This window comes from Hemiscyllium ocellatum, chromosome 36, assembly GCF_020745735.1.
Source record: "Hemiscyllium ocellatum isolate sHemOce1 chromosome 36, sHemOce1.pat.X.cur, whole genome shotgun sequence".
Lineage (NCBI taxonomy): Eukaryota > Metazoa > Chordata > Chondrichthyes > Orectolobiformes > Hemiscylliidae > Hemiscyllium > Hemiscyllium ocellatum.
Genome location: NC_083436.1, coordinates 42908351 through 42928801, shown reverse-complemented (window position 1 = coordinate 42928801; position 20451 = coordinate 42908351). Strand labels below are relative to the sequence as shown.

At 40.8% G+C, this 20451-nt stretch overlaps 1 protein-coding gene across 1 annotated transcript in view; it reads right to left on the bottom strand.

The window, feature by feature from the left end:
* The window catches only part of mttp (microsomal triglyceride transfer protein), a 113473-nt gene that overhangs the window by 46603 nt on the left and 46419 nt on the right, over positions 1–20451 (bottom strand). The window lies entirely within an intron of this gene.

Sequence of the window (20451 nt, the reverse complement as noted above, 5' to 3'; positions counted from 1 at the left end):
AATACATGGAAACCCATCCCCTCCAAGCCATTCACCATCCTAACTTGGAAATATATCGCTGTTCCCTCAGTGTTGCTGAAATTTCCTCACTCACAGCATTGTGGGGATACCTAAACTAAATGGACTGAAGTGGTTCAAGAAGGCACTCAACATCATCAGGGAAATTAGGGAGGGCAATAATGCTACCACAGTGACACCCAATTCCATGCTGCTTCAGTTGTGAAGTGCCTTGGAACTTTTTAGTACTATAAAGTTAAAGGTGCTATACATGTTTTTGCTGTTGTGCACAAATGTCTGGTCAATTCAATTAGTAAAATATACACAGTGCAGAGGACCTTAATTTAACCAGACAGTCTGGGAACATAAAAACAGAAATGTTGGAGAAACTCAGCAGGTCAGGCAGCGTCTGCAGAGAGAGAAACAGAGTTAACTTTCAAGTTCAGGACTGGAGTATGACTCTTCTTCCAAACAGGCTAGAAATGCTGTGTGTAACTATCTGAAACAGGTGAGAGAATATTAATTGCATTGCAATGAAAATAATGTGTCTACATTGTTAACATATAGAAGGCTTGTGTTTTTCACTCAAATGATAAATTTCCATCACACTATAGTTGATGATTTCAGAAGTAGTGAACTGTTGAGTCCAGGCGTTTCAGGGCCATCTAATCGATTGAAAATGATTAAATGATTTGATGGATTATTTAGAGACAAACTCTGGTGGAATCTAAAACAAGGGACCATAATCTCACAATTAAAGCCAGGCAACTGAAAAGTGATAGTAAGAAGAATTTCTTCACAAAAAAGGATAGCAGAAATTTACAATTCCCTCCAGTTATTGAGACCTGGGGATTAAGGAAAAAATACAAAACTGAGATTGATAGCAATATAATTGATTGGGGTATTTTATTGCATGACACAACAAAGGTGGTTTGATGTAATTTAATGGTAAACAGGCTTGATGGGCTGAATGGCCTCTTCATGTTCCTATTTTCCTGTATTCTTTGACTCACTTTAAACGTCACCATGGGGAGAGCTACCAGTGGAATATGAGCAGGTGTGGCAGAGACCATCGAACACTGGATTAGCACACTTCATCATTAGAGACACAAGTCAACCATGGCAGAAATAAAATAATTTCCTGAAGATGGGGGAGTACAGCAAAAATAATCACTCTTTAAATGACCTAAAGGTCTGTTTAGGGGAATTAGCCTCTAACTGATGAGGACTTGTTTCATTTTCAGGATTTAAATCTCATATCAAACATTCACAGTCCAATTAAATCCAGGTACATTTTGTGGGTTGAATGATAGATTACATTACCCTCCTGTCACTATTGATATTTATAACCTTCCTGTTCAGATATAGTATAAAACACCTCTGGCCCAGGTTGAATGTCAACCTGCAAGCCCTTTAACACATGCAAAGAGCAAATGATAAGAGTGGGAGATTTTTGGTCAGGCCTGTGATGGAAGGAAAGTTGGACTCGACATAGCTGTCTATAGCTCCAATGGTCTTGAGTCTTGAACCAGACCTTCTGCTCAGAGGTAAGGATACTACCCCCCTGCACACAAAAGCCCTAGCTTCTGTCACTATTTGTTGATAGCAATGTCATGGCAAATTTTAATAAGCTATAACTTGTTAAACGGTTCTCAACCTTAATCCTTTGTGTTTGTTATTCTCTTCGAGGAGAAAGTGAGGTCTGCAGATGCTGGAGATCAGAGCTGAAAATGTGTTATTCTGACCACCACAATCAAAAGGCAGGTGTGTACATCACAGTGCACTCAGTGAGTCTGAGTGCAGTGACAATTTTTATACATACAGTATGTTCTGGCGCTATAGACAGTGACGGCAGAGTCTCTGAATTTCCTTCCATCACAGGGCTGACCAGGAATTCCTCCTTTTCTTATCATCTGCTCTTGGTGTACGTTGGAAGGATTCACAGGTTGATATTCAATCAGTTTAGCCAAGAACCACACACACCATCTTTGACTATTGAGTCTTGGAGTGGCTCAGAGGCAGGGAAGGTGAAACAAATCTGGGTCAGAGCGATCTCCTGGAATTGTTTGATTAACTAAAGTGTGGGAGAGCAATTTCCGAGAGTATTTTTTCCAAATTGCCCTGGGTTTTTTTTCAGCTTTTCATTTTGCCTGACATGTGGTTTCAGGCAGAGAGTGTAAGTACTGCAAACCACACAGCACCACTCTTATGTGGGACAGGTTGTGAGTATTTGCAGGTACAGCACATAGCAATAAGGCTAATAGATTGATATCCTTTATAATGAAGCAAAGTAAATATTAAAGTAATAGTGTTATGCTTCAGTTATATAGGGTACTGGTGAGACCACATCATGAATACTGTGCCCAGGTTTGGTCTCGTTATTTAACAAAGGATAAAAATGTGTTGGAGTTGGTTGAGTGAGGGTCTATTAGATTGACACCTGGAATAAATGGGTTGCTTTATGAGGAAAGGTTGGACAGGCTGGACGTGTTACCTCTGGAATTTAGAAGACTGAGGGGTGACTTGATTGAAGTGTATAAGATCCTGAATGGTCTTAACAAGGTGGACGTGGACACAATGTTTCCTCTTGTGGGTGAGTTCAGAATATGGGGACACTTTTAAAATTAGGTGGTCACCCTTATTGAACAGAAAGCATTTCTCTCAGAGCATTGTGTGACTTTGGATCTCTCTGTCTCAGAAGACAGTGGACATAGGTCATTAAAGATACAGGTGGATACATTCTTATTAGGCAATGGTTATTGTAGATGGGAATGTGATATTCAGAAACAAACAGAGCAGCCAAGATCTTATTGAATGCCAGAACAGGCCCGAAGGGTTGAATGGCTGACATCTGCTCCTACTATGTCCCTCAGTACCTGGATGCAACTTAAAGCAGTGGACCTTTTTGAAATGAGGTGATGAGGACTTCTAATCAGGTCTGCAGTGACATGTGAGCACCCCATCACCTCCATTAAATACAACCCATCAGCAATAGAATATACATTTACACAAGAGACCCTTGTGCTTATTAATTATGAAATTTTAGTCAAGAAATGATCTTATGGAAGTGTAAAAGATGGCAAATAGAAAAATAGGTTCAGGAAATGTCCTTAAATGAAACAGCGAGAGTATGGAGTGTCCTGCCTGATTGGGTGGTGGAATTCAATGGTAACTTATCAAAGCTGGAATTGAAAATGAAAATATTCAAAGTAAAGATTTCCAGGCTATGGAGAAGACTAAAGGAATAGGATTAATCGGTAGACTTGTGATAGAGCCAACAGCACAATGGCTTCCTATTTGACCTTTGAGGGATCTATGATTCTGTGAGCAGCACAAGTGGGTACAGGACAAATTGGTACAGCACAAATTCCTGATACCCGAAAGGTCTTCACACAAAGAGTGATCATCAAGTGGATTTCAATTCCAGCAGAGAGTGGGGATCAAAAATCTGGAATCATTGAAGAAACTTCAGTATCACTGGGATTAGGTTTGAAACAAGCCAAATGTTTTTCTAGCCTTTGTTAATATTGTTATTGTGGGGGGCAGGTAACCAAAATGTTCATTATCCTGATTCGTCAAATAATTTCAGCTTTAATATTTGTTGAGAAGAGAAGCCTTATGTCTTGCACTCATCAGGACCATTACAAGAATTCCAAATTTCAAACGATGTGAACAATATACACAGCAGCCAAAAAAATGTTCATTAGCTGCCATGTCAACTATGATTGGGTAAAGCATTGCCATTTTGTGAATTAGTTCAGAACTTGAGGAGTCTACAGGTCCTCCATGGCAATACCTCAGCCAATCCAAATCAACTTGCCAACCAAACAACACCCTTTTATTCTGAAATGTAAATTGTTGTGATTATTTGAAATTTGGTATTCTTGTATTTATCCTGATGAGTGCAAAATGCAATTCTTTAATATTGTCTCTCTTTCCAACAAACTCAAGCTCTCTATAACCAAGTAACTTAGTCAACTGTGATTACATTGATCAATTCCATTTTAGGTGTTGCTAGGGCCCAATTTAAAACTCCTCTTCCCAAAAATGAAAGAACTTGCTGGATTACAAGACTAAAACAGGTATAACCTAACCCATTTATTGAGTAACATTTGAGATTGATTCCAACACTAGCTTTGCACAAATGTGATATAAAACTCTATCCTTTGTATATATTTGTTTACCCCTCAGTATTATATCTAAACTGGCTAACTGATCCACCCAGCTCCAACAATGGATTTAAAATGTAACATTTTTCCAATCATTCATTCACGGGCTGGGTATTGCTAGTTGGACCAGTATTTATTATCCATCCTCCAGTGCCTTGAAGGTGGTATGAGCATAATTTTTGAACTGCTGCTGTCCTTATGGGTGTAGCTTCACACCACATCACTCAGTGACTATGAAGGAATGGCAATATAAGGGAACTTCAAATGGTGGTCCCATTTTATCCTTTTAGATGGTAGATGTCTTGCTTCCAAGGGTGCTGCCTAAAGAGCCTTGGACAGTTACAGATGGTACACATTAATTAATTGTGTTTTGAGAACCCCTCTGGTCTCACTCATCCCTCTGCCTGTGACCTCCTCCAGACTTACAACCCTCCAATATAACTGCACTCTCTCAATCCTGGCCTCTTGAGTGTCCTTGATTTCCAGTGCTCCTCCATTGACAGGTTGTTTGGCTTAAAACTCTGGAATTTCCTCCCTTAGTCCCACACAGCCTCCCTCTAATCCTTTAATATCTTCTTTAATACATACCTTGCTGTCAAGCTTTTGGTCATCTGTCCTCAAATCTTCTTATACAGTTCAGCGTCAAATTTTGTTTGATAATCAATTCTGTCAATTCACTTGTGACAGTAAATTGTCTAAATATGCAGTTTGTTCTTTGGTTGTTCATTCAGGCCATATCTCACTTTCTTAAACTCCAGCAAATGCAATCTGATCAGTCTAACCTTTTCTCATAACACAAACAATCCATTCCAGATATAGTTTAGTAAATTTTCTCTATACTGATTCCAAGACATTTAATTCCTCCCTTAAATAAGGACATCAATACTGTACATAGAGGCCTGTTAGGGCTGGGATGGTAGTATATTCAAGGCTGAGAAAGACAGATTTTTTTTTTGATCAGTAAGGGGATCCATGGTGATAGGGATAAGGCATGAAAGTGGAGCTGAGGATATTCAGATTAGCCAGAGCAGGTTCGATGGGCTGAATGGCTTACTTCTGCTCTTACATCTTATGATGTATTGGTCACAGAAATGATCTCATAAATACCCTTTATAATTGAAGCACAATGTGAGCTACAACACTTTATTTCTTCCTGGACACCCCAGAGGGACTTTCAGAAGCATTGCTCCCTAGTGATGAGACCAACGCTGGTATCTCAAATATGCAGTACAATGCTTGTGGCATTATGAAGTACAGATACATTGAAATTAAACTGATTATATTGATACTGATTATATTAAGTGCATGATAAGCTAAAGTCTTCGTAAACTCAATGGAACAATACCGTGTCAGGCAGCTTATCAAAATACGTCGTTGTCTCAATCCATAAAACTGGGTGCAAAAGTTCAAACTTGTACACAGGTTTTTGAGTTGCAAGTCTAGTTTGAGACTTAACATCAGTGACACTGACCCATCCCTGTGAACCCATGTGTTTTAATGGACAAGTTAAAGTACAATGTTGTGTGGGTAGAGGTTTGTAGACTACTGCAGCCCTCTGCCTGATTACAGTATGCAATGGTTCACAGACACGTAGGAACAGGAGGAGAGCATCCAGGCAACCCAGATTGTTCAGCCACTCAATTAGATCATTTCTTTAATCTACTCACAGGATGTGGGCATCTCTAGCTAGACCAGCATTTATTGCCCATCCCTAATTGCCCAGAAGGAAGTTAAGAATCCTTGCTTCTGGAGGCACATGTAGGCCAGACCTGGTAAGCAAGGCAGATCATCTACCCCAATGCCACTTTCCTGCACTATCTCCAAGTTCCTTGATGCAATTACTCTCCAAAAATGTATCAATTCCTTTCTCAAGAATGGTACATCTTAAATAAAATCAATTGCAAATTTCTCTGACCCTTGCCACTCTCTGAGGTTCAAATTATCAGGAAAGGCTGAAGATTGTGGGGCTCTTATCTCTAAAATAAATCAGTTGACTGAATAAAGGATGTACTTCTTGAAGCAGTTTATTGGGGAAAACATGGAGAAGATGTTTCAATTTCTTGACGTGGGAGACCAAGATGAAGACCAGTAAAAGGTAAGTTGGTCACCCAGAGTTCCAATAAACAAATCGGGGGGTGGTGACAATGTGGAACCCACTCTCTACAGTGAGTGGTTGAAGCAAGCAGCATTGCTCCGTGTAAAGGGAATCCAGATGAGCACACAAGACAGAGAACACTAGAAGGATATTTTGATCAAGTTGGAGCAGGAGTAGGCCATTCAGCCCATTGAGGTATTCAACCATTCAATGTGAGCGAGGCTGATCTGATTATGGCTAGAACTCCACTTTCCTGTCAGCACCACCACATTCCTTGACTCCCTTGTTAATCAAAAATGAGAGGAGACTTGTGTGGAATGTAAATCCTGACATGGATGGGCCAAATGGTCTGATTCCATACTGCAACTTTTGTGTAAGTCCATGTTTGGTAAGTATAGCCAGCTCACAGGAAACCTGTAAGTAATTGTTGGGGAAATAACACAAAGTGGGCAGATGTGATTCAGCATCTTCAGAAATCTACCTAAGCATTATCATTATTGGAGAAAACTCAGTTGACATTGTAAGTCCAATACCACTCTTCTACAGAACTAATACATTTGACAGAGGCAGAGATGTGAAGGTAACAGATAGCATGGAAACCCAGTGCAAAAGTCAAAGGGTTTTGTTTTGTTTCATTTCATTTACTCACAGGATGTGAGCATTGCTGGCCAGCGTTTATTGCCCATTCCTAGTTGCCCTTCAGAAGGTGGCAGTGAACTGTCTTCTTGAACCATTGCACTCCGTGTTATTGTTTAACAACCCCTTTGCCTTTTGCATTGGAGCACTACTACCACTGTCACCTTTGACCCTTGTCCATCTCTGTTGAAAGTTTGAACAAAACTAATTTTTAGCTCCTTTCAGTTCTGAAGAGAAGTCATTCTAGACTTGAAACATTAACTCTGTTTCTCTCTCCAGAGGTGCTGCCAGACCTGCTGAGTTTTTCCAGCTGTTCCCTATGTTTGTTTCAGATTTCCACCATCTGCAGTTTCTGTTTAAGCCTTGCCCTCTCCCCCACTACCAAACGCTAACCCAATTAACCCACAGTCTCCCCCATCCACACCCAGAACCTACACCCACACAATGGGTTTGCAATTATAGCTGCACAACCCAGGGGAAAGTTCTAGCTGTAATCACTGGGAGAGAAACAATGTCCCACAGGCTGATAGGCTCAAGAGACATGCAAGCACAACTCTAAGTCATACCCCTTAGAGTCTAACTAAGGACAATGTGTTATAGGAAAACAGAAAGAAAGAGTACTTATTAAAAAGGCTGAAGGTGGTCCATAAATGATACAGCTAGGAGGAAAGTCTTATTTTTTCAAACACATATTAATACATCTGCACATATTCACAACACAAGGCTATAATATTCTTCTTGGGCCTCGGCTGTAACATCACATTCTTCCAACCTCCCCCAAGATTCTCAAACAGAGTTATATAAAGAAACTGCAATGTAATATTTTAATACAGCAAGTTGTTTGAGTGTGTTACCTGAAATGATGTGGAAAGTAGATTGATTAATAACTTTCAAAGGGAGTTGGATCAATACTTGGAAAGAAAAAATTCAAAGGGACAAGGTGATTGAGTGTGAAACTAGTTGAATTGCACTTTGAATTGTATGATGCTGTAAAACACCATGATTCTAAAGCCTTTAATTCCAATGTACAGTTAAAGGAGATGTGGAATCCATATTCGCATACTTAGACAAGACTCTTCCTAGACTCAAATTACAGTCATGTTCAATTTGCAATAGCTTCAAGCCACTACCTGATTTACAGTTGGTGGAGGTATGTTGACAAACAGAATAATTTTTATACAAATAATTCCAAAGTCCAGACATGAGTTCAAATATCACCACAACAGCCAGGAATGTAATTAAATAAATAAACCTGAAATGAAAAAACTAGGCTGGGTATAGTGACTCTGAAACTATCAGATTGGAGAAAAGTCCATCTCATTCATTCATGCCCTTCAGGGAAGGAAATCGGTTACCTTTTCCAGTCTGGCCTATTGGACCACCAGGTCCACAGCAATGTAGCTGACTCTTAACTACAGAACAAGCCACCCAGCTGTATTCAAGAAGGTCGCTCACAACCACCTACTCCAGCAAATTTAGGGATGGGCAATAAACACTGGCATTGCCAACAACATCCACATCCTGTGAATTAATTCTAAAAAGTTTTGAAAGTTATGGGAACTTGGAAAAAAATGACCAGAAAAGACTGCAAATTATGGCCATCTCAAACATCAAAACACTCTGTCCTACACTCCTTTAAATATCAATCCAATTCTCCTGTATGCTTTGCTCAATATCTGCTTCCATGAACAGCCCATCCACCAAATTCATAACCTTCTGTGTAATGTAATTAAATCCAAACTTGTCTTTCTTAAGCTTCAGCTCTTGCCCCCTAATTTGAGATCATAACAACCCTAAAACTATTTTCACGGTTCATTTTATGCATGCCTGAAGAATCTTGACCATTTGATGATTTCTAAAGTTAAGTGAGGTAGATTCTTGATTGACAAGGGAGTCAGGGGGTGTAAGGGTTGAGGGAGTAACGTTGCATTGAACAGCTATGGCTTTATCAAATGACAGAGCAACCTTGTGGAGCTGAATGGCCTGCTCATGCCCCTACTTTTATGTTCGTATGTGCTGGATACTGTGAAGGAATGTTCTGCCCAACTTCTATGGCATGCGATTTGTGTGAATTTATATCCTTGTGTAAGTGAAAGTAACTTTTATGTTCTCATTGGCTCCTACTAACTAGCGAACACAGTAGCTTCAAGTCAGAAGGGAAAAAAGTAAAGCACAAAACCAAACTAAAGACCATTCAACCCAGATAGGTCTCTTAGATTCCATGTTAAGGAATTGAATCGAACTAACAGCACGAAGACAACAATTTGGCCTAACTTGCCCACCTGTCACCTTAAATTCTGCAAGAGCCTCATCTCTTCCTCCCTGGTGTTAATAAACTTTTGAATGGACCTCTCAAATTTTAAATTTAATGTTGATCTCGCTCTCTGTCCGCCTTCTCTGTAGCTGTAACGTTGTATTTCTTGCTCTGTTTTAATACCTTCATGCATTTTATATGGTTTGATTTGTCTGTGCTACATACAAAACACAAAAATATTTCACTGTACCTAGGTACATGTGACAATAACAAATCAAATCAAAAATCTCAGCTCAGTTCAATTCAATTTATCAGCAGAACCTTTAAATCCTCTCAACCGCAAGCTTCTCCCACCTTAGTTCATCTACTCATCTAAACGGGTATTCCAGTGAATTCCTCATTCCCACAAGTCTCCCAGTAAAGAGATTTCTCCTGAATTCTATATTAGAGATATTGGATCCCCCCTCAATGCCCAACAAGTAAATCTCTAATCTTCCAAACGACAACAGAACAACAGAGTGAAATGTTTGACACAAAGTAGCAATGCATTGACTGCAAATGACTCAACCGTTATTTCGGCAATAATTGTCCTTGTGGCTCATTAATTGTGAAAGATATGGAAAGGATCCTGACTTAGATAGAAACACTGGCTAGGATAAATGCTGCAGGACACTGCATTTGCAGACTTCAGTACACACAGAAAATACCAAGAAAAAAACACCAACTACATGTACTCACGTTTTGCAGAAATTGAAGACGAGATCAGAAGGATTAGCAGCACCCCAAGTGTTGACATTTTTCAACACCGTGTATCCAGGCAGGAGAAATTAGAAGGTGCAGCCTCGAAGGAGATGCCAACGTATCAAAAAGACAGAGGTGGAGGGAGAGGTGAGTGGCTTGGAGGGGAACTTACAAAATCAAATCGGCTCTGGAGAAGGGAGCCACTGAAAAAGTTAGGGCAGAATGTTTTACATTTATCTAGATGGAACAGAGGTCAGGTTCCAAACTCCACATTGTGGTTCTAAGTCCTAGAGTTAAATATTAATCAGCAATGATTTTATACAGATCCTGACACAGAAACTGAATGGACCAAGAAAACATTCCGAGCTCTCATTCCACCCGACAGAGAGAAGGTATATGACACTTCACATTCACTCTAGGAATGTGAATCAAGAATGCAAAGCTTTTGACATTCTCTCCAGTGTTACATTCTGTCCATTTTACGGAACTGAACGTGGTAGGATTTAATGTGGTGGGTTTGAAAAGGGTCTTTGAAACATGTCAAAGGTAACAGGTAAAATCTTTGTGGCAGCTTCAAATCACTGATCTCACTCAGAATTACAGCTAGCTGCTTTACCTCGGGACAAGGCCAAGCAATATTGGGCATGATCCTTTCGAGAAAAAGAAGTCTTGCATTCATTTAGAACTTTTCTTGACTATAGGACATCCTTCTACACAGGTAAATAAGCACTTTTAAAATGTAGTCACTGGTGCAACGTTGCAGTCATTTAGATTACATGAAGCACACCCCAAATGAGTGTGATAATCTCACTTGCTGACAGCGGGTTGTGGCATTGCATGGGAACACTACTCCTTGCAAGTTCCCCTCTAAGCCACTCACCATCCTGACTTAGAAATATGTCACTGTGCCTTTACTGTCACTGGGTCAAAATTCCCTCAGGGCACTGTGAGTGTTCCTACACCGCATGGACTTCAAGAAAGCTACTCATCATCATCTATTTTTAAGAGACAAGCTTATATCATCACCACATTAGAGAACATTAAACATAGAACAGTACAGTGCATAACAAGCCCTTCAGTCCTCAATGTTGCGCCAACCCATGAACTAATCTAAACCCATCCCCCTACGTTATCCCACCATCATCCATGTGCTTACCCAAGGATTGTTTAAATGCCCCTAATCTGGCCAGGTTAACTACATTGGCGGGCCGGGCATTTCACGCCTTTACCACCCTCTGAGTAAAGAACCTGCCTCTGTCATCTGTCTTAAATCTATCACGCCTCAATTTGTAGCTATGCCCCCTCGTACAAGCTGACGTCATCATCCTAGGAAAGTGACTCTCACTATCTACCCTATCTAATCCTCTGATCATCTTGTATGTCTCTATCAAATCTCCTCTTAGTCTTCTCTCCAATGAGAACAGACCCAAGCCTTTCCTTGTAAGACCTTCCCTCCAGACCAGGCAACATCCTGGTAAAAATATGATCTGAGGGTATGAAGGTTTCAGACTCCAACTTCACTGGGACTTGAAGCATGACATGCTGACCGAAGGGTGCTGGTGGTTGTAAAATAACTTATTATTTGTTAACCCAACACCTGTGACTATGTATGCATCAGGAGTGATCAGTGGCGCCCCACAAAGAGCGGTGTTAGGATCTCAGTTATTCACATTATTTATTTATGACTTGGATAATGGCTTGGAAAGTCACATACCCAAATTTGCTGTTGACATCAAGTTAGGCAGCAGCACAGACAATATAGATGATAGCATAAAATTACAAAGGGATATTGATAGACTAAGTGAATGGGAAAAAGCTTTGGCAGATGATGGTCAGTGTAAACAAGTGTGACATTATCCATTTTGAACCAAAGGTACTTTCTAGCTGAAGTTAAATCTAAAGGATGCCCAAAGAGACTTCAGTGTTCAGGTCTTTAAATCTTTAAAATCTCATTAACAGGTATAGAAAATAATCAAGAAAACTAATGGAATTTTAGCCTTTATATCTTGACGACTGGAGGACAAGGATGCATAAGTTATGCTGCAGTTATACAAAGTTGAAAAGTGTAGCACTGGAAAAGCACAGCAGATCAGGCTGTATCCAAGGAGCAGGATGCTGCCTGACCTACTGTGCTTTTCCAGTGCCACACGTTTTGACTCGGATCTCCAGCATCTGCAATCCTCATCTGGCCAAATTGGTCCTCACCCTTTACAATTTCTCCTTCAAATCCTCCCACTTCCTCCAGACGAAAGGGGTAGCCATGGGCACACGTATGGGCCCCAGCTATGCCTGTCTCTTTGTTGGCTACATAGAACTGTCGATCTTCCGTAATTACACCGGCACCACTCCCCACCTCTTCCTCCGCTACATTGATGACTGCATTGGCGCCACCTCGTGCTCTCGCGAGGAGGTTGAGCAATTCATCAACTTCACCAACACATTCCACCCTGACCTTAAATTTACCTGGACCATCTTTGACACCTCCCTCCCCTTCCTGGACCTCTCCATCTCCATTAATGACGACCGACTTGACGCTGACATTTTTTACAAACCCACTGACTCCCACAGCTACCTGGATTACACCCCTTCCCACCCTACCTCTTGCAAAAATGCCATCCCATATTCCCAATTCCTCCGCCTCCGCCATATCTGCTCCCAGGAGGACCAGTTCCACCACAGAACACACCAGATGGCCTCCTTCTTTAAAGACCGCAATTTCCCTTCCCATATGGTTAAAGATGTCCTCCAACGCATCCCGTCCACATCCCGCACCTCCGCCCTCAGACCCCATCCGTCCAACCGTAACAAGGACAGAACGCCCCTGGTGCTCACCTTCCACCTGACCAACCTTCTCATAAACCAAATCACCCGTCGACATTTCCGCCACTTCCAAAAAGACCCCACCACCAGGGATATATTTCCCTCCCCACCCCTTTCCGCCTTCCGCAAAGACCGTTCCCTCCGTGACCACTTGGTCAGGTCCATGTCCCCCTACAACCCACCCTCCCATCCTTGCACCTTCCCCTGCCATCGCAGGAACTGCAAAACCTGTGCCCACACCTCCTCCCTCACCTCCATCCAAGACCCTAAAGGAGCCTTCCACATCCATCAAAGTTTTACCTGCACATCCACTCATATCATTTATTGCATCCGTTGCTCCCGATGCGGTCTCCTCTACATTGGGAAGACTGGATGCCTCCTAGCAGAGCGCTTTAGGGAACATCACTGGGACACCCGCACCAATCAACCACACCACCCTGTGGCCCAACATTTCAACTCCCCCTTCCACTCTGCCAAGCACATGGAGGTCCTGGGCCTCCTTCACCGCCGGTCCCCCACCACCAGACGCCTGGAGGAAGAACGCCTCATCTTCTGCCTCGGAACACTTCAACCCCAGGGCATCAATGTGGACTTCAACAGTTTCCTCATTTCCCCTTCCCCCATCTCACTCTAGTTCCAAACTTCCAGCTCAGCACTGTCCCCATGACCTGTCCTACCTGCCTATCTTCTTTTCCACCTATCCACTCCACCCTCCTCCCTGACCTATCACCTTCATCCCCTCCCCCACTCATCCATTGTACTCTATGCTACTTTCTCCCACCCCCACCCTCTCTAGCTTATCTCTCCACGCTTCAGGCTCTCTGCCTTTATTCCTGATGAAGGGCTTTTGCCTGAAACGTCGATTTTGCTGCTCCTTGGATGCTGCCTGAACTGCTGTGCTCTTCCAGCACCACTGATCCAGAATCTGGTTTCCAGCATCTGCAATCATTGTTTTTACCCTCACCTTCTCCTAGTTGCAGTTATACAAAAGCCTATGACTGTTCTTCAGGGTAATTAGTGCATTCCCGCAAATCTCACTTCAACTTGTATTGAAGCGTAAGAAAAACTGCCCAATGTTAGTTAGTTAGTTAGAACACTTCACAGAACTGTTATGGTAGGTATTGTGTCTGCACCAGTTCTCTGAGCATTTTGACACATTTCCATTCTCCTGCATTTTCTCTGTAACCGTTGCACATTGTTTCTATTTAAATAACCACCCAAAACGCTCTTGAATGCCTCACTGGAACCTGCCTCCACTACATTTCCGGGCAGAGCATTCCACACCCTAATTACACACTGGGTGAAAACACATCTTCTCAATTCACATTTACTTCTTTTGCAAAACACTTTGAAATGTGTTCTCTCACCTTCCTCCATCCTTCTATGAAACAGGAACAGCATCCCATTATCTGCTCTGTCCTCATCACTAGGAAATTTCGATCAGATCTCTTCATAGCTTTCTCCTTTCAAAGGAAGTGTGTCCTGACCTGACCAATCTACCATAATAACTCAGGTTTCTCATCTCTGGAAGCACTCTTGAAAATGTCTTCTGCGGTCTCTCCAATATGTTCGAAGGGCCCGTTTCCATGCTGTAAATCTCTATGACTCTATGTTCACATTCTTCCTATAATGTATGACCCACACTTAAACAATACTCCATCTGAGGTCTAACAAGTGTCTTAAAAGTTCAACAACACCTCCCTGCACTTGAACTCAATGCCCCTAATAATAAAGCTGAGGGCAGAATATACTTTCTGAACAGCTGTTTCGACTTGACCTGATACCTTTTGTTATGACACAGGGTCAATCCCCTGCTTAATTTAACCAGCAACACAGAAAAGATTTATCCTGTGCAGTAATCTGTGAAAATTCTAGTGGCTAAGAACTTAAGGTAAAAAATAGCAACTTTATTTCTTAAAGTATAACAGAGAATAATTAACTAACAACTATTTACAACTCCTTTTTCTAACCTATCTTTTACTTTTCCTTCTATGATACTAGTCTGATAAAACTCCCGAGGAAGCTAGATCAAAAATTCAAATTTCAAAACCAGGTAGCTATCGAATCTTCCCTTTGCATCTTCCTCTGTAGATTTTCTTCTTGGGGGATTACTCTTTCACAGGTCATTGATAGATAAAGGTATCTTTAAGAGAGCTGTGTTTTAGGCAGTGTGTACATGCTGGTGGCTTGACAGTTCTCCCCCAATTGTTCAATTGTTTTCCCAATTTTATACCCCAAAGCATTGGATTGTTTCATTGGTGTTAATGTTGTCAAAATACCAAATTCAAACTTGATTGGAGTTTGGTATTTTGGGGCATAATTTAAACTGATTGGCCAAATTCAAATTTGTTTTTTTCTGTCTCCAGGCAATGCAGCTAATCTAGCTGTTCAACCAAACGTTACATTTTAAATTTTCCAGTACTTAGTGTGTTTCTCTAAGTCCTTGCTAGCTTTCAACTCTCTTAAAGGTACTGTCCCCCTTACACATTCATAACACCTCCCCCTTTAAGAAAAAATGTACCATCATGATGAAAAGATGGCTTCATTTTGATTGCTATTCTTAAAACACATTTTCATAACATACAGATAACTTTAACCTAAGTTCACCTTAACGTCTTCCCATCTATATATAATATTGGATAAATACAAATCTCATCTAAACTTTATCAGTTAAATCTGCGATATCACATCTGCAATTGCATTCTTATGACCCAACATGTACAATTTTAAAATTAAAAGTCTGTAGCATAAGACTCCAATTAAATAGTCTCATATTCTTGTCTTTAGAGCTTTCTAAGAATGTAAGAGGATTACAATCCATGTACACAATCATCTCCGACACATTCTTCATGACATACACATTAAAATGTCTAAGTCCAGTACCAAACTCAATTGTTCTTTTTCAAACGTGGAGTATTTCCTCAGGTGGATGTTGAGCTTCTTCGAAAAGTAACTAACTGGCAGTTCAACACCCATCCTCATCTTCCTGTAGGAGTACATTTCCAACTCCTATGTCACTAGCATCAATGGCAACTTTAAAAGGTTTTAAAAAGTTTGGTGTAACTAAAACTAGCATTCAAATGGTCAAATGCCTCCTGGCATTGTTCTGTCCACCAAAACTTTATGTTCATCTTCAGCAAATTGGTTAATGGTGCCACTACACTGCTAAAGTTTGGAACAAATGTCTAATAGAATCCCACTGAGTTCTAAGAATCGAAGCACCTCTTTCTTCGAGGTTGGTCATGGAAATTTCTCAATGGCATTCGTCTTTGTGTTCCGTGGGATCAAACTTCTACGACCAATGTTATGTCCCAAGAACATCACCTCTGCTTTCGCGAATTCAGTTTTGTTTAAGTTTATTCCCAGTTTTGCTTATTGTAGTAATTCAAAGAGCTCTGCCAGCTGTACCATATGATCTTTCCAGGACTTATTAAACATCATCCAAGTAGACTGCAGAGTTTGTTAACCCAGCCACAACTCTGTTCATGAGAATTTGGAATGTGGCGGGTGCATTCTTCATTCCAAAGAGCATCACTTTAAATTGGTATAACCCATTTGGGGTTACAAATGCAGAAATTTCTTTCGTTGTTTCTGATTAGTTCCAACTTGGTGATGTAGCTGGCTTGTCCAACTTTCTTGAGACAGTTGTCCAATCTAGGAATTGGATATGAGTCCGATTTTGTAATGATGTTGACCTTCCGATAATCCACACAGAGTCGTTGAGTCCCATTCGGTTTGGAAACTAAGATGATCGGCAAACTCCACTCGCTCTGGCTTGGTTCAATGATGTCCTTGTCAAGCATGGCCTCCACCTCCATCTGGACATTTCTGGCTTCGAAATGATTAACCCGATAGGGGTGTTCTTTTATCGGAGCAGTATTCTCCACGTCTACTTGATGTACAATAGCATTAGTCCTCCCCACCTGATTCTTACATATTTCCTTGTACTGCAGTAACAAATCTTTCAAGTGTGTTCTATGCTCATGAGACAGATAGTTTACTAATCTATCCCATCCTCAAGGACTTCTTCATTTTTTAATCTCCTTCAAGGCACGTCAAAATCCACACCGTCTGGATTTGACTCCTCACTCTGTGGGGCAGTAATTAACATCTGTTTCTCCAGTTCTTTCTCTCGAATATAATATGGTTTCAACATGCTCACATGACATATCCGATCCCTTTACGTTCTATCTGGCATATTTACTAGATACTTCACCTGACTCAACTTTTTCTCAATTTGAGAAATTGGGGACCACTAAACCTGGCTTTGAATGGATCTCCTATCACTGCTAACACTAGTAACACATCATCCACTAGGGAAAACGTCAGAGTCTTAGAACTTTTATCTCCCACATGTTTCATTCTATACTGTGTCCTCTTTAGGTGCTGCTGAGCTTACTCACCTACACGATTTAATCACTCCCTCACCTCCGATACATAATCTAAGTTTGAGATCTCTGACTTTGGTCCTATCAATTTTTCTTTAATTAATTTTAAAGGACCTCTCACTTCATGCCCAAATATTAACTGGAAGTGAGTGAACTGAGTAGATTCATTTGGAGCATCTCTAATGGCAAGCAATACGAATGGGATACCTTTATCCCAATCATTCGGGTAATCCTGACAGTACGCTCTTAACATGGTCTTCAAGGTCTGATGCCACCTTTCTAAAGCTCCCTGGGATTCAGGATGATATGCACTAGAATTAAAGTACAGCATACCTAAGCTATCCATAACCCCCTTAAACAGCCTGACAGTAAAATTTGACCCTTGGTCCAAATGAATCTTTCTGGGGAGCCCATACCATGTGAAGAAAGCTACAGATTCCTCTACTATCTTTTTTGCCTTGATACTCCGTAATGGAATTGTCTCCGGGATTGTGGTAGACACATCCATTATGGTTAACAAATACTGGGTCCCACTGTTAGTTCTCAGGAGGGGACCTACATAATCAATCATAACTCGTGTGAAAGGTTCTTCAAATGCGGGAATTGGCAACAAAGGTGCTGGTTTTATTACCACCTGTGGCTTACCCACCAAATGACACGTACGGCAAAAGTTAACCAGATCCTTGTGCATTCCAGGCCAATAAAAATGTTTTTGTAGCTTAGTCTGAGTCTTTCATACCCCTAGGTTACCTCCTACAGGTAGTTCATGTGCTACCCGTAATACTTCCTGTCTGTATGCTATCGACAACACAATCTGGTGCACTTTGGCCCATTTCTCCTCGGCACTAACCTGTGGTGGTTTCTATTTCCATCTTAGGATTCTATCTTTCAGGTAATAACCCTCAGGAATATTATCTGCCTCCTTTTCAGAGTACGCATACACACATATATCTTTTATTGTCTTGTCTTGCTATTGCAAGTCCTTTAGTCTTTCAGGAGTAAACACTTCTGTCTGACCCTCTGCCTGTTCAGGGTTTTCATGCACCATGACATCAAACAGGGTGTCCGCTAACTGAACCTCAACTCCTCCATCTTTCTCTTTACTTTTCGCTTCATGCTGTCACTTATGATGGTGGGATCTGGTTACTACACAGTCTTGGAAAATACCAGTACATTTCTGTTTTTAACTCCTCAGTTCTCTGGTCTTCCTTGGACTTCTCCACAACAAACGGTGTCATTCCCATCTTGGATCCTGCCAAATAATTCCCAAGAACAAACTGAATTCCTGGAACTGACACTTTGTCAATCACTCCCACTGTAATTTCCCCAGTCTTGAGTTGGCACTCCAACCTGATCTTACATTGGGGAATGCTAAATTTCTGTCCATCTATCCCACAAATTACCACACTCTTGGGTAACAGATCAGAAAGCATGCATATTCACTCATCTCTTATTATCAGCGACTGGTTAGATCCTATATCTCTCAAAATTATAACTTCTTGTCCTTTTCCCCCATTCTTTCTGAGTAAACTTTACCCACAGAGACAGGTACTAACTCTACACCCAACCCCTGCCTCAGCTGTGCACTCTCCTGCAGGTCCTCAGCTCTTTTGGGGTCTTCTTTACCACCTTCACTAATGTCACTGGCTTAGCTTCTTTTACCACATCTTTTCCCACAGCACCTTTCTTTAATGAGCAGCGCTGTGACTTTACGTGTTCCACCATCTGGCAATGAAAACATCTTTTCCCAATGCCCATTTGAAACCACTAGCACTGAAATTTTCTGTGTCCCACTCCATTACAGTGAAAACACCAGAGGCTTTTCACCTCCTTTCCTCCTTCTTGGGCTTCTTTTTTATCCTGTGGCAAACACTTACCAGTGCTCTCTACTCTTAGTTTCATAGTGTAGGATCTCCCTTTCTCCCAACTTCGATTCCTCACAGGATGAAATTCTGGCTGGAAGCTTGTCTTATGCACCAACATGTACTCACCTGCTAATTCACCTGCCCTTCTCACTTTCTGAACTTTCTGTTCTTCCACGTGAATTCTTACCATCTCTTGTAGTAAGTTCTTAAACTCCTCCAGCAAAATAGTCTCTCATAGAGCCTCAAAGGCCCTATCTATTTTCAAAGCACGCACCCATCTATCAAAATGACTATGCTTAATTCTTTTGAACTCAACGTAAGTCTGACCTGGTTCCTTCTTTGTGTTTTTCATAAGCCCTTAAAATAGCCAGTTTAATCTTTTCATAATCTCTTATCCCCTCATCTAACAGTGCAGCAAATACCTCACTAGCTCTGCTTACCAGTTTAGTCTGAACTAACATTACGCATAAATCCTCAGACCACTCCATCTGCTTAGCTAATTTTTCAAATGAAACAACAAAGGATTCAAATTGTTTCTTATCAAAATATGCCAGATTTTTGACATTTTTGTATATATCACTACCTTCTCTTTTAATCTCCGTCCTGTTTACTTGACTTTGCTCACTCAGTCGCAACTTCTCAAGTTCAGATTCTCTCTTTTTGCTCAGCTAAGAACCTTCTCTTTCTCTCTTTTTCCTCTCTATCTCTCCTCTCTCTCCCTCTCTTTCTCTCTCCCTGTCTCTCTTTATCTTCTTATTTCATTTTCTTCAATTGTAACTTACGTTTTTCTAACTCTACTGCACTTGACTGTTTCTTTGACACACCTAAGTGTTTGAGTAACTCCCTTACAATATCAGTTTTAGTTTTGTCCTTGGTTAAATCCAAATCTAACATTTGCTAATTCTAAAAATATGGCCTTTTTCTGTCCTTCTAAGCTTTCTTGGCAAATTTGAGAATCATCTTCAAATCCCAGAACCTCATTAGCAATTTTAAGAGCCATTTCTCTCACTTTTAATTTAATCAACCACAAGTCACTGAAAGTAAACAAATTGCCTCACCTACATTTTATTTAAAGAGCTAGGAAACTAACCAGCAAGCGTTTAAATCTACTGGGCTTTTCATACCCCAAATCTGTTCAAATCTGTTTAAATATGTTTAATCTCGAATCTGAGACCCAAACTATTCAAATCCTGGACAAGCCCCCAAACTGTTACAACACGGGTAAACCGCCCTGCTTAAGTTAAACCAGCAACAATACAGAGAAGATTCATCCCATGCAAGAATCTGTGAAAATTCTAAAGACCAAGAACTATTTAAAGTAAAATTTAACAACTTTATTTCTTAAAATATAACAGATAAAAATTAATTAACAACTATTTACAACTCCTTCCTCTAACCTATCCTTTACTTTCCCTTCTATAATACTTCTGATAAAACCCCCGTGTGCTTCTCTAAGTCCTTGCTGGCTTTCAATTCTCTTCAAGGT